General features: G+C 40.0%; 1 protein-coding gene across 5 annotated transcripts in view; it reads right to left on the bottom strand.

Annotated features, from left to right (window-relative positions):
• CHMP3 (charged multivesicular body protein 3) overlaps window positions 1-15,389 on the bottom strand; it is a 68,714-nt gene that overhangs the window by 38,202 nt on the left and 15,123 nt on the right. Inside the window, exon 1 of one of the 5 annotated variants that reach the window (XM_070236214.1) lies at window positions 6,805-6,945. The exons of the other annotated variants lie outside the window; for them this stretch is intronic. The gene's annotated coding sequence lies outside the window, so the exon portion shown is untranslated. Of the gene's footprint in view, window positions 1-6,804; window positions 6,946-15,389 lie in introns of those variants that run through there. 5 annotated transcript variants of the gene reach the window in all.

The following is a 15,389-nucleotide window of genomic DNA, read 5'->3' as shown; positions in this document are numbered from 1 at the left end:
AGCATTCATCCATGGATATATGAACTAAAAGCGTTAAAAAATCCAGACCACTGGGGCCGGCTCCGTGGCCGAGTGGTTAAGTTCACGCACTCTGCTGCGGCGGCCCAGGGTTCGGATCCTGGGCGTGGACATGGCACCGCTCATCAGGCCACGTTGAGACGGCGTCCCACATCCCACAACTAGAAGGACATGCAACTAAGACATACAACTGTGTACAGGGGGGGTTTGGGGAGATAAAGCAGAAAAAAAAAAAAAGATTGGCAACAGTTGTTAGCCCAAGTGCCAATCCTTAAAAAAAAAAAAAAAAAGGAAGCTTGGCAACAGTTGTTAGCCGAGGTGCCAATCTTAAAAAAAAAAAAAAAAAAAAAAAAAAAATCCAGACCATTAAGAGAAGATGTATTTCCTACAAATTTCACTTTTAATGATTTAATTAAAATCATTATTTACGGGGCCGGCCCTGTGGCCGAGAAGTTAAGTTTGTGCACTCCGCTTCGGCAGCCCCGGGTTAGCCAGTCCAGATCCTGGGCGTGGAACTATGCATCACTCATCAAGCCATGCTGTGGCAGCATCCCATATAGAAGAACTAGAATGACCTTCAACTAGGATATACAAATACGTACTGGGGCTTTGAGGAGAGGAAGAAAAAAAAGAGGAAGATTGGCAACAGATGTTAGCTCAGGGCCACTCTTCCTCACCACTCCCCCAAAAAAAGAAGACGACAATCAGAAAAAAACCTTTAAAAAAAATAAAATCACTATTTAACAAAAAAACATTTATTATGCAACAACTATAGTAACCACTCAGAAGAAATATTAAAGCACTTAAAACTGTATGGTTATACTATTTTTAAAAATTTTAATGTTAGGTTTACAAACATTTTTTAAGTGAAATTCACATAACATACAATTAGCCATTTTAAAATGTACAATTCAGTGCATTTAGTGCCCTCACAATGTTGTGCAATCACCAACTCTCTCTAGTCTCAAAACTTTTTCAGTATGTCAGAAGAACACACTATATCCTTTAAATAATCTCTCCCTATGTCCGGTTCCCCCCACTCCCTTGCTTTTTATCTCTTTTGATGTGCTTATTTGGGTATTTCATGTAAAATAACTCACACAGTATGTGGCCTTTCGTGTCTGGCTTCTTTGATTTAGTACGGTGTTTTCAAGGTTCATCCATGTTGTAGCATGTATCAATACTTCAGTTCTCTTTAAGGCTGACTAATATTCCAGTGTTATGTATATACCATTCATCCACTGTTGGGCATTTGAGTTGTTTCCATTTTTTGGTTATGTGAATAGTGCTGCTATGAACATTTGTGTACAGGTATTCATTTGAATACCTAGTTTCAATTCTTTGGGGTATATGCCTAGTTGTGGAACTGCTGGGTCATATGGTAATTCTGTTTATCTTTCTGAGAAACTCTAAAACTTTTCAAAGGGCTTCACCATTTTACATTTCCTCCAGCAGTGTACAAGAGTTCCTATTTCTCCACATCCTTACCAACACTTATTTTCCAATTTCTTTTTATTATAGCCAAACTGCTGGACCTGCTGAAGCATATTATCTCACTGCAGTTTGGATTTGCACTTCCTTAATGACTGAGTATCTTTGCATGTGCTTGGCCATTCGTATATCTCCCTTGGAGAAACGTCTATTCATGTTTTCTATCATTTTTAAGTTTAGTTGTCCTTTTCTTGTTCAGTTGTATGAGTTCTTCATATATTCCGATAGTAGAACCTTATCAGACATAGGATTTGCAAAATTTTTCTTTCATTCTGCAGGTTATCTTTCTACTTTCTTGATAATGTCCTTTGATGCACAATAGCTTTTAATCTTGATGAATTCCAATTTGTCTATTTTTTCTTGCGTTGCTTGTGCTTTTAGTGTCATAGCTAAGAATCCATTGCCAGACATGAGGTCATAAAGATTTACCCTATGCCTTTTTCTAGGAGTTTTACGGTTTTAGGCCAAAGACCTTCATTTAGGTCTTTGATTCACTTTGAGCTAATTTTTGGATATGAAGTGAGGTAGGAGTCCGGCTTCATTCCTTTGTATGTGGCTACCCACTTGTCCCAGCACCATTTTTTGAAGGACTATCCTTCCCCCACTGAATGGTCTTGGCACCCTTGTAGAAAATCAACGGGCCATAGATCAAGGGGTTTACTTCTGGAGTCTCAGTTCTATCCCATTGGTCTATATGTCTATCCTTATGCCAATACCACACTGTTTTAAAACTACTATGGCTTTGTAGTAACTTTTGAAATCAGCAACTGTGAGTCCTCCAAATTTGTTTTTCTTCTTCAGTACTGTTTTGGCTATTTGCGACCTGTTGTATTCCACATGAATTTGAGGATCAACGTTTCCATTTCTGCAAGAAAGGCATTTGGAATTTTGATAGGCATTGCACTGAACCTGCAGGCTGCTTTGGGTGGTACCGCCATCTTAACATTAAGTCTTGCAACCCATGAACCTGGAGTGTCTTCCAGCAATGTTTTGTAGTTTTCAGTGTACAAGTGTTTTGTTTCCTTGGTTAAATTTATTCCTCAGTATTTTATTCTTCTGAATGCTATTATAAAAGAAATTTTTCCTTTATTTCCTTTTCAGATTTTTCATTGCTTGTATTAAAAAACAACTTTTTTTATGTTTACCTTGAAATTAGTAACTTTGCTGAATTTGCTTATAACTAGTTTTTTTGTGCATGAGGATTCTTTGAAGTTTCCTATATACAGAATCATGTCACTGCAAATAGGTAGTTTGACTTTTTCCTTTTCAATGTGGATGGCTTTTATATTTTTCTTGCCCAGTGGCTCCAGCTAGGACTTCTAGTACAATGTTAAATAGTAGTGGCAAAAGCAGGCATCTTTCTCTTGTTCCTGATTTTAAGGAAAAAGCTTTCAGTCTCTGACAATTTAGTACAATGTGGGCTGTAGGTTTTCATAAATGCCCTTTACCATGTTTAGCAAGTTCCCTTCTATTCCTAGTTTGCTGAGTGTTTTTTATCATAAAAGCTACGAAGAGATTTTTGTTCCAAGTACAATAGGATGATTACTAAGTTATTCTTAAGCACAAAACTATTACATTAGGAGAAATTCATGTGGTAAAAGTGGAATGGAAATAAACGGAAATTCTCCTTTCAAGGAGAAAGAGAATAATGAAAAATATCCAACTATAAATAAGAACTTGTGCACGTATGTTTTAAATGAATATTGATAGATATCAAATCACTGTGATACTTTTAAAGAGTAACGCCACAATTCTATTTAAACACAATATTTACAATATGCCAAAAATTACATCCTACGCAACTCTATTTAAACGTATGATAAAAAACATAAAATGTTGATTTGCAACTGTCCAAGAGGGTACACAAGTACTCCAAATTATTTTAGGCAACACATGAAGAAATTTGAAGACACTGTTAGAATCTAACCAGAACTTCCAGAAACAGCAAGAAGGAAATTCAAGGCTCATACATCCATTCAAATGTTTACTGAGCACCTGCTATGTACTGTTCAGTGTGCTAGCAATATAGGAGACAAAATAAAGACTCCATCTTATGAAGTTATATTCTAATGAGGAAAAACAGAAAACAAACAAATAAACATGCAAATGTATATATACTGTCAGAAAATTAGTATTAGAGAGAAAAACAAAGCAAGGAAATATGACGAGGGCAGTTGGGGGAGAATGGCTATTTTATACAGGGTGATGAAAGCTCAACTGCTAAGGGGACTTTTGAGCAGAGACGAAGAAATCTGCAAGGGAGCCCTGTGACTATCCACTATCCAGGCAGGGGCAGGGGCTGTGGCATTTTACTCAGTGAGAACAAAGCAACTAAGGGACCTAGACGAAAGAGAGTCCTTCATTACAGAATAAGAGGCAGGGGTAAAAAATGGGTTTGGTTAAATAATTTTTGTTTGAACTAGCAACTCTGATGGCTAACACTATTTCACTTCAGGTTTAGAGAAAAAATACTGAGCATCTATTATATACAAAGCAGTAAGTTACATAAGGCAGTGAGTTACTCCTAATCCTGTTTATTATACAGATAAATATAAATTTATTTTAGATTCTTATTTTCATGGATTAAAATATTGATTAGCTCCTATTATTTCTGTTTTCAATTGCTAATCCCTGAGGACAACCAATCTACTGGAAGCAATCCACCATGATAAGTACCAACCTGCAGCAGTTTACTAGAATTTCAGGAAGATCACCTAGGATAAGTTTCACAATTCAAATTTAAACCTTAAAATGAGGCAGAATGAACCAGTGCAGTTTTTAAGTTTGTTTTTAGTATCAAAATCCTTCAAATAAATGTAATATGGAACTCCACAAATAAAGGAAGTATTATGCTAATACAGTCACGCACATAATGATGGTTCAGTCAACGACTGACCACATATACGATGGTGGTCCCATAAGATTAGTACCATATAGCCAAAGTGTGTAGGAGGCTATACCATCTAGGACTGTGTAAGTACACTCTATGATGTTTGCACAACAATGAAATCACCTGATGACACATTTCTCAGAATATGTCCCCATCATTAAGCAACACACAAATGTAAACATTTATCATGTATGTTCACATTCAAAACTTTTCCTAATGTAAACTAAGTAAATGAGAATAATCTATCTGTCCTGATGAAAGATAAAACTTTAAATTAGTTATTACAATGTTATACCAACTTCAGAATCCAGCATATTTCAATATTTTGTTTTACATGCTCAGTGTGGAGAAAATTCTAATTCAAAGAGATTAAAAACTATCTTATTACAGCTACTTAACGGTTTGCCCCCCCCTCCTTTTTTTTTTTTGGCAAGGAACATTGTCCCTGAGCTAACATCCATACCAATCTTCCTTTATTTTGTACATGGGACGCTGCCACATCATGGCTTAATGGGGAGTGCGTGGGTCTGCACTTGGGATCTGAACCCATGAACGTGGGGCCACTGAAGCAGAGGGCATGAACTTAACCACTGGCCACCAGGCCAGACCCTAGTTGCCTTTTAATTTAAGGTTATCCACTGCTTAAATAAATCCAGAAGCTTGAAAGAAAAGTCATTAAACAAACGTTGCTTCAAAGTTCATCATCACAGTATTTAACTGCTGATATTCCTTAAAGGATGAGTATTCAATCTAAGACAACAATGGCGATGGTGAAATGACTTTTGCAAAAATGCACTGTTGCACTGTTTGCAGCAGCAAAAGATTCGAAATTACCTAAATGTATATCAAGAGGAGACTAACTAAACATATTAGAGAATTTCCATAAATGGACAGTATATTCTAACTAAAGACAAAAAGGCAATGCAATGATGACTCCTCACGGAATTAATTCTCAAAATGTAAATGAAAATAGCAAGGTAAAGAATATGCACAGTACGACACTAGTTACGGAAAAGAGAGAGAAAGAGGGAAGAAGAGAGGGAGGGGGGAAGGAGCAGGGATGGGGAGGAAGAGAGGAAGGCAGAAGAAGGGACAGATAGAGATATTTATATGTTCATATACAGTCACGTGTCACTTAACGATGGGGATATGTTCTGGGGAATGCATCGTTACACAATTTCATTGTTCTGTGAACGTCACAGAGTGTACTTACACAAACCTGGGTGGTGTAGCCTACTACACACCTAGGCTAAATGGTATAGCCTATTGCTCCTAGGCTACAAACCTGTACAGCACATTACTCTACTGAATACTGTAGGCAACTGTAACTCAGAGGTATTTGTGTATCTAAACTTATCTAAACATAGAAAAAGTACAGTAAAAAATATGGTATAAAAGATAAAAAATGGTACACCTGTATAGGACACTAACCGTGAATGGAGCTTGCAGGACCAGAAATTGCTCTGGGTGAGTCAGTGAGTGAGTGGTGAGTGAACGTGAAGGTCTTGGACATCACTGCACACTACTGTAGACTTTACACACACTGCACACTTAGGCTACACTGAATTAAAAAAAATCTTTTCTTTCTTCAATAATAAATTAACCTTAGCTTACGGTAACTTTTTTACTTTATAAACTTTTAATTTTTTTTTTTAAGATTTTATTTTTTTCCTTTTTCTCCCCAAAGCCCCCCAGCACATAGTTGTACATTCTTCGTTGCGGGTCCTTCTAGTTGTGGCATGTGGGACGCTGCCTCAGCGTGGTCTGATGAGCGGTGCCATGTCCGCGCCCAGGATTCGAACCAACGAAACACTGGGCCGCCTGCAGCGGAGCGCACGAACTTAACCACTCGGCCACGGGGCCAGCCCCTAAACTTTCAATGTTTTTAACTTTTTGACTCTTCTGTATTAACACTTAGCTTAAAACACACATTGTATAGCTATAAAAAGTATTTTCTTTCTTTATATCTTTATTCTATAAGCTTTTTCCTATTTAAAAAAATTTCTTTTTCACTTTTAAAACTTCTGTGTTAAAAGCTAAGACAAATACACACATTAGCCTAGGCCTACAGAGGGTCAGGATCATCAATATCACTGTCATCCACCTCTACAACTTGTCCCACCGAAGGGTCTTCAGGGCAATAACCCGCATGGAGCTGTCATCTCCTATGACAACAATGCCTTTTTCTGCAATACCTCCTGAAGGACCCGCCTGAGGCTCTTCTTGAGGAGGTGTGATTCTTCTCTGAAATATGCCCAGAAACACGGTGGTTTGCTTGGTTTCTTTTTTTACCACAGATTTGCTTATAATTAGATAATGCATCATGAGCACTCCTCTCTATTAAAGAAAACCTTTTGGTGAGGGGGTTCATGTTTTCAGTTTTCAAGGAGCTTGTCAAGGTCTGCAAAAGTGTGTGCTAAACCTTCACTGTGAATTTTCTTCAGGGTTCTTTTTCTTCTCCTGCAGTTTCCTTTTCTCTTGCCTCTTGTTCAGCCACGCATTCCTGTTCCAACAACTTCTCATTAGTCAATTCCTCAGGAACCGCCCTAGGAGCTCCTCAATGTGATCCTCATCTACACCCAAGTTAAAGTTGTTTGCCACCTCAGCCACAGCCTTGTTGATTTTTGCAACCTCCTCATACTTTGCAAATCCTTTGAAGTCATGGACAATTCTCTTGAACGTCTTCTGCCAGATGTTATTCATACACTCCGTGGTGACAACACCCCAAAGTCCAAGCAAGATTGTTGATGCAGTCACAGATGTTGTAACCCTTCCAAAATTGCATAAGTGTCTTCTCAGTGTCTTCCTCAGTTACAGCAAGAGCCTGGGCAAAGGTCCTCCTTGGGTCATAGGCCTTAAAAGCTGCTATAACTCCTTGATCCATTGGTTGGATCAAAGAGGTGGTGTTTGGAGGGTGAAACACCACTGTGATATTGGGAGGAAGATCATCAATAAAAGGAGGATGTCCAGGAGCATCATCAACAATAAGCAAAATCTTGAAAGATACGTTATTCTCCAAACAATATTTCTCTATTTCGCTGGCACAGCAATTCAGGAGGCCATCTTGGAAGAGGAGCTGGGTCATCCATGACTTCTTATTGCTCCTGTCGTACAATGGCAGTGTGTGCTTATTGACAGATATGCTTGAAGGCCCTGGGGTTCTCACTGTGCCAGATCCCAAAGGGTTTCAATTTGCAGCCTGCAACACTGTCCTCCAGCAAGACTATTATCCTGTCCTTAAAAGCCTTGAAACCTGGCATTGACTTACCCTCTTTATGGATGAAAGTCCTTTCAGGCATCCATTCCCAGAATAGGAATATTTCATCCATATTGAATATTTGCTCTGGCAAGTAATTTTCCTCCGCAATCAGCTTATGTAGAGTTTCCAAAAATGCTTCAGCTGCCTTCACATCAGCACTTGCAGACTCACCACTCACTTTCACCTTATGTAACGAATAACAATTTTTGAATTGTTTAACTCACTCAGAGCTAGCAGTAAATTCAACATCGTAGTCAGATCCAGCCTTTTCTTTCAACACTGCAAACTTTTTGCTTTGCCCGTGACCGTCATGGTGCTGAGAGGGACACACTTCTGTGTCTGGTCTTCAATCCAGGTCATTAGAAGTTTCTCTCTGATAGAGTTGTTAGTCTTATTGCCTTCAATGAAGCAGATCTTTTAACAGCTTCTGTTGCTTTGTTCTTATTTTCCAAGATCATAGCTATGGTGGGATGCGACATACCTGACTGGCGCGCAACAACCATCACTGACTTTCCACCTTCATAGTCCTTAACCACTTTTAATTTCGTTTCCAAGTCAATCACTCAATGTGGCCTCTTACTGGCAACATTAGCAATGGATTATTTACGCTTAGGGGCCGTGATGAACAAAACAACACAAGATTAAATCAAGCACAAGAGACAATGATACAATCAAGAAACGCAATAAACACGAGATGCATGAGGCTGCTGCTGGTAGAACACAGCATACTGTTTTACAGTAAACTTTTTTTTGTAAGTAGAAAGAGTACACTCTAAAATAAGGATAGAAAGTACAGCATAGTAAATACATAAACTAGTAACATAGTTGTTTATTATCATTATCAAGTACTACGTACTGTACATAAATGTATGTGCAATACTTTTACACAAGTGGCAATGCGGTAGGTTTGTTTACACAAGCATCACCACAAACACGTGAGCAACGTGTTGCACCACGATGTTACGACAGCTATGTCACTAGGCAATAGGGATTTTTCAGCTCCATTATAATCTTATGGGACCACTGCCATATATGTGGTCTGTCACTGCTTGAAACGTTATTACGCAGCGCACAACTGTACTCATCTGTTTTCTGCATGTCTGTTTCTGAGCTATGGGATCCCAGTCCTCTAAACACTTTCAGGGCAGCCTCCTTCCAGAACCCTGGCTAGTTTTATGTTTAAAAAGTACAGCTGTCCTCATGTGCATTTTTAACTAAATGGACCAACCTAACTAAAGATAATCTAGAACTTGAATGGGGAACTTTTAATCTCCCCAAACTTGTTTTTCTCAGAACTAAGTTAGAAGACAGCGGCACTGGAATTAAACAAACTGAATGGGATGTCTATTTCAAATGGTACCTCGAGGCTTCCACAGGTATTCAGGACTCCAAAATTGCCTCTTTACAAATTAACTGTTTGTAAACTGAGGCAAATAAACGATTGAAAGAAGACAAAAAGGCATCAGAGGTCTCTTCTTCCCCTTCACCTCCAACACTAACTTCCTCTTTCCTACTGCGATATCCCCACTCCTCTGGACCCTGCACTTCTTCATTCTAATCCTCTCACCAAGCTTCCCTTTTTCTCTGAACTTCTTAAAGAATCTGCCTTCTTAAAATCAGACTTTCTGAAGATTCCAATGCTAAGCCCCTAATTTCATATGTCCCCTGGACTAAGCCTGAACTGCAAGCTATAGTCAAGGCCTTCCCTAAAGTAACTGAAGACGCTTACAGATTCGCCAAGGAATTTAATATAGTTGTCCAGACCTGCCAACCTGGTTTCTCAGACTTATATCAACTAGTCCATATGTTTGCGGCAAAGGCCAAGCCCAACAGTGGATGAAAACTGCCAACTGGGATGATTCTGAAATACCTCTAGAATTGCAGACGAAAGATGAGTTCCTTGCCCTATTATATGATCAGGCTCGTGGAATCACTACATGACTCCACCAGGCAATTCCAGAGCCTTCCCAAAACCTGTTGATTGGAATAAGATCTAAGCTTGCACTCAAAAACTCAATGAACCCGTGCATGATTATTACAGCCAACTCCAAATTGTGTTTATGGAAAATTCTGGTCTCTCAGTGGATGTGGCATCTACTCTAATTCAACTCTATGTTCATTAATGGGCTAGACTGAGATCTTTCTCTCCTGATTAAAAGAACCTTAATAGAATGGGAAACTACATCCACGCCAGACTGAGTTAATTTGGCAAGCCAATTAGTCCACACCCTAGATGATTCTACTAAGAAAAACACCCTAAAATCTTTAATCTCCAACTTCAACAGAATTGAGGACATTGGAAAAAAGACTGCTATAAAGTAAAACGCTCCAGGCCTCTACAGTCATCCAACCAATCCTTCCACCGTCTTCCCATTTCCCAGTGATGGGACTCTGAGGAATCACAGGGGTTTTTCCTGATCCTTCCTCTCAAGCGGCTCAGAGAAACAACTCTCCCGACTGGGAATGAATCTCCATCTGTCCTTATGAACACTGGAGCTACAATCTGGGTGCTCAACCCCACCGCTATTTAAACAGCCCCTGCCTCAGAGTACCAAAACAGTTCAAATAGGGAGGTCTTTAATAAACCTCAACAGGTTCCTGTTTCTGAACCCAATCCCTTTAGTCTAGGCCCTCTAAGAAATACCCGTCACTTCCTACATACTACCTCCACCCCCTGCATTGACTGGGTTGAGACTTGGAAAAATATCATACAGGGATTTCTTTCTCCCAAAAGGGGAAAGTAATTTTAGAATTTGACAGTGAGAGCCAAAACAGCCAGTCCAATGAATCAAATCAATCATCTTTGACATCCTTTATCTACACTGTCTCTGACAATACCAAAATTAATACTGAAAATGGCGGCCATTCACCCCTATTGGATCAATTGCTAGCATCCCTATGGGCAAAATCATCAACCAACATTGGTAGAATCCATAGTGCTTCTCCTATCGAGATCCAGATTGATCCCTCAAAGTCTCTCCCCAGAATTAATCACTATCCTATAAATGAAGAGGCCTTACAAAGAATCAGACCAAGCATAGAGGATTATAAGGCCCAGGGCCTCAGAATCCCTTGTAACAGTCCCTGCAATACCCTTATTTTACCCATTATAAAATCCAATGGCTATGTTTGGAGATTTGTCAAAGACCTCTGAGCCATAAACAATATTATCCCTCATCACCCTTATTCCCAGTCCTCTACTCTTAGCCTCCATCTCTACTGAAAGTAAATTTTTCACCATAATTGATTTGTGCGGCACTTTATTTAGGATCCCTGTGGATAAGGGCAATCACTCTTTGCCTTTATATGACAACAAAACACCTGGAGAGTAATGCCCCAGGGTTTTACTGAAAATTCTTCTTACTTCTCACAAACCTTAAAAGCTGATGTAGATGATATAACGTTTCCTAGAAGCTCTGCCTTATCACAATATGTAGATGACGTGCTTCTCTGCTCCCATCCTCAAACCTCTTCACAGAAGAGTAGTAACCAACTGTTAAAACTTTTAGCCGTAAAGGCACACAAAGTCTCTAAGAAACAACTGCAGTTTGTTCAAACTCGAGTTCATTATTTAAGACATTTAATCTCAGAACAGAGGCCACAGCTAGATCCAGACAGGCTCCATGGCATTCTGAACTTCCCAAGCCCCAAACCAAACTCCAATTACAAGATTTTCTCGAACTGGCTTGCTATTGCAGTAACTAGATTCCAAACTTTTCTCTCATGGCCCAACCCCTATATGTTTGGTTAAAAAACATCAAACCTGACCCTATTATCCAGGAGGACTGGGATGACGTGACCTTTCAGACCTTGAAGGGGAGCTTAATAAGCCTGCCAGCCCTTGGGCACCCCAATTACCAACTTCCCTTTTCCACTTCATTTACAGAAAGGAAGGAAATGCCCTTGGGGTCCTTATTCAGAAATACAGAGATCATCATTGACCCATAGGGTTTTACCGTCAACAACTAGATCCTATGGCACAAAGATACCCCGTTGCTTCAGGGCCATCCCTGCTACTGCTGTCCTAGTAAAGGCCACTGAGGAAATAGTCAGATGAGATCCCCTCCTATCCTTGTTCCTCGTGCTGTTGAAGCTCTTCTAAATTCCTACCATACTCAACACCTTTCAGCAAGTCACCTTACTTCCTATGAAATTCTCCTGCTGGCTGCACTTCATATCAAACTCTTGCTCATGTAATAACCTTAATCCTGCCAGCCCTTCTCCCTCTTCAACAGACAAAACTCCACAGGACTGTTTAACTTTGACAGACCACCTCTTGATGCCCCCATGATGACTTACAAGAAACCCCTTTAGCTAATGTTGAGTTTTCATGATTTACTAATGGTTCTTACCTGAAAGATGAAAATGGTAAATACTGTGCTGAGTATGCTATTGCAACTCCTTTTGAAGTCATGGAGGCAGCACCTCTGTCCTTAGCTACCTTGGCTCCACAGGCTGAATTATATACTCTTACTCGAGCCTAGATTTTAGCCAAAAACAAAACTGCACACATTTATACTGATAGTCAGTATGCCTTTGTGGTAGCACACGATTTTGAAATGCTACAGAAACAGCAAGATTTCCTTACCTCCAGCAGGAACAGGATAAAGAATGGCCCTTATATTCAGGAATTATTAGATGCCATAGACCTACCATCTGCCTTAGCAATTACTAAGTTTCCTGGGAATTACAAATTTGACTCCTTGGAGGCTAAAGGAAACCAGCTTGCTATTATTTCTGCCAAGAACGCTGCTCTCAAAGGAACCAACAACCAAACCTCTATCATGGTCCAAAGGGATGCTCCCTCAAATGATAATCTAGAAAAATTGACTAGAGATGCCCAACAATTGGCCCCAGAAAAGGAAAAGCAATATTGGAAATCTAATACCTGTTAGTTCAATAAAAAGAGAAAACTCTGGTTTGGGTCGAATAAAAATCCAGTCCTGCCAGAGACTCTAAAATTCTCATCACTGACTACTGTAGACGTATGAGATCATTGGTCTGCTGAAAAATGATATCGTTTACAAACAATACCAGTGGGGAAATATCTGTAAAGCCACAAAAAGTGCCTCCTTTGCTTGCCCCACATGCCCAAAATACAATCTTTAGGAAAACCTGTCCTGCTCCCAGACACTTTAAATTGCCGAATGGGCCATTCAAGGTTTGGCAAATGGATTTTATACAGCTCCTCCCATCTCAGGGATATAAACACTTTTTGGTAATAGTTTGTATGTTTTCTCACTGAACAGAAGCTTTTCCTTGTAGACAGGCTACCGCCTTTTCCGTGGCTGAAATTCTATTAGAAAAGATGATCCCTGTCTGGGAAACCCCTCTTGAAAACTTCATAGTGACTGGGGAACTCACTTCACTGGTCAAGTGCTTCGACAAGTCTGTGCCGTTTGGCCAGTTCTAGAACATTTTCACCATGCTTACCACCCTCATTCAAGACTAGTGAACAAACTAATTGCAACATTAAGACTCATTTGGCAAAATTTGTAGAAACCCTTCAAATACCCTGGCCAAAGGCACTGCCATTGGTCCTTCTAAATCTCAGGTCTACTCTTTTTGCAACACAAACTCTCACCCTTTGAGACAGTCACAGGGTGCCCAACGCACCTAGCTCCTGCTTCTTTCAATCCACAGGTGATAAAAGGGGACATACTTCTATACTATAAAGGCCTAATTGCTTCTATTGAAATTAACCAGTAGAACAATCTTTCAGTGTTCTCCTGGGAAATTAAGACCTTAAGCATCACACTTTACAACCAGAGATTTCATTTATTGGAAAAGACATCTCCATAAAGATTCTCTTCAACCCCACTGGAAAGGCCGCTATCAGGTACTGTTAACCGACACTTGTGCCACTAAACTCCAAGGAATAGACTCTTGGATCCATGTGTCACATCTAAAGAAAGCCCCAAACCCTCACTGGACCTGCACACCAATGGGTGACCTAAAAGTAAAGATTTCCAGGAATTGAAGCAGATGACAACCGAAGGAGACAGCTTTCCCAAGATGACCAGACAAGGCCTCAGTCCCCTTTTCCTGTTGTTCCTTCCTACCTTATTCTTTCCCACTCTTTCTTGGAAAGACAATGCTCTTATGTACACTTCTCAATCTATTGCAAAAGGGATAAACTAATCTAATTGTCAGGTTTGCCACCAGAAACTCTGGTCCATCCATGACATCAGTGACCCTTTAGTCCATCCTGTAACAAATTTCTCACTTTTCTCTAATGCCACTGCAAATTTTACCTGACTTCCTAAAGAGTGAAAGCTACAGAATGAAATTTCTGTCAACCTCCCTTCCCATGCCCTGTCTCTTCCTAAACACCTGTCGACTATGGCAATGATAGCACCATCCCAGATAAACTTAAAAATATGACGCTATTGCAACCACCCCATTTGCACCATTACCCTTTATAACCTTCATCCAAAAGACAACTCAAACCCAAGTACTTTATGCCATCACATTAGAGAATGGTCTTTTCGACTTGGAGGAATCCTCTAAAACATGACTGACCCCTGGTTAATGAATGCTAATAGGTCCATTCCTGCAGATTCACAAATAATGATACTTTAGCCAGAGTCCTCTGTGCTCCACCCGGTTTCATTTTTGTCTGTGGAGAATGGCACCACTCCTGGGCCTTTGAATGTCTAGATAGTTGGCGAATGGGAAGACAATGCTTATTAGCAAACCTAGTTGCTCCACTGTCCATTCATAATCTATCTGATATCAACCACTGGGCCAACCCCTTAGGCCTACATCAAAGAACTAAATGGGGACTGCCCGATGGGGTCCATGAGTCTGGGTTTGCCTCTTTCCTCCTCCCTTGGCCTGGAGCACACGTAAATAAGCGAATGATTAGAAATCCATCTATTACCCTTGGTAACACAGTTGACTCCACCACTAAGGCAATAGCAACCCAACAATGGTCACTAGATTCCTTAGCTAAGGTAGTAATGGATAACCTAATTGCCTCAGACTATCTCCTAGCTGAACAAGGTGGGGTAGGTATGGTAGTTACTACTACTTGTTATACATGGATAAATTCCTCTGGGGAAATGGAAACCCACTTGCACAAAGGTAGGAAATAAGTGCACTGGGTACACGTTTTACCTGACTCCCCATGGTCCTCTGACTTGTTCAATTGGCTACCTTCAGGCCTAGGATCATGACTCAGGACAATTACGCAAACTGGATTTGTTACATCAGTTTTAATTTTGTTTTGCATATTCACTTTAAAACTTTGTACCTGTTGCCTTTCAAATCTCTGCAGAAAAGATGCACAAATAGAATGATATTAGTTCAGTGCTTCAAGATGATTTCCAATGCTTACAACCTAGACAAGATATGAACTTAAGAGTAGAAAACACCTGAGAGCCCCTACTTCTACCTTCCTTGTTGCTCAAATGTGGCCTCTGTGGTTTCCAATCACCACCTGCCCTCTCCTCAACATGGGACGTGACTCTTGGGAAAGGTCTTCCCTGGCACTGAGGGACACAAAGGGACAAAAATGTTTAATAACTAAATGACCTGATGCTTGATCACCTATGGTTTCAGAGAAAGATCTTGATCAAAAGGGGAAAATGTGAAAAATGAATAAGGAAACCTAATTTAAAATGGAGTTGGGAAGCCACAAAGGGAGACCTCTCACATGTGTATCACTCATGGCAGTTTCCATAAACCAGCAGGAAGAAAGAAGATTTCCACATGCTTTAGTAACAACAA

Source organism: Equus caballus, chromosome 15, assembly GCF_041296265.1.
Source record: "Equus caballus isolate H_3958 breed thoroughbred chromosome 15, TB-T2T, whole genome shotgun sequence".
Taxonomy (NCBI): Eukaryota; Metazoa; Chordata; class Mammalia; order Perissodactyla; family Equidae; genus Equus; species Equus caballus.
The sequence above is the reverse complement of the archived record's forward strand: the minus strand, read 5'-3'. Positions and strand labels throughout refer to the sequence as shown.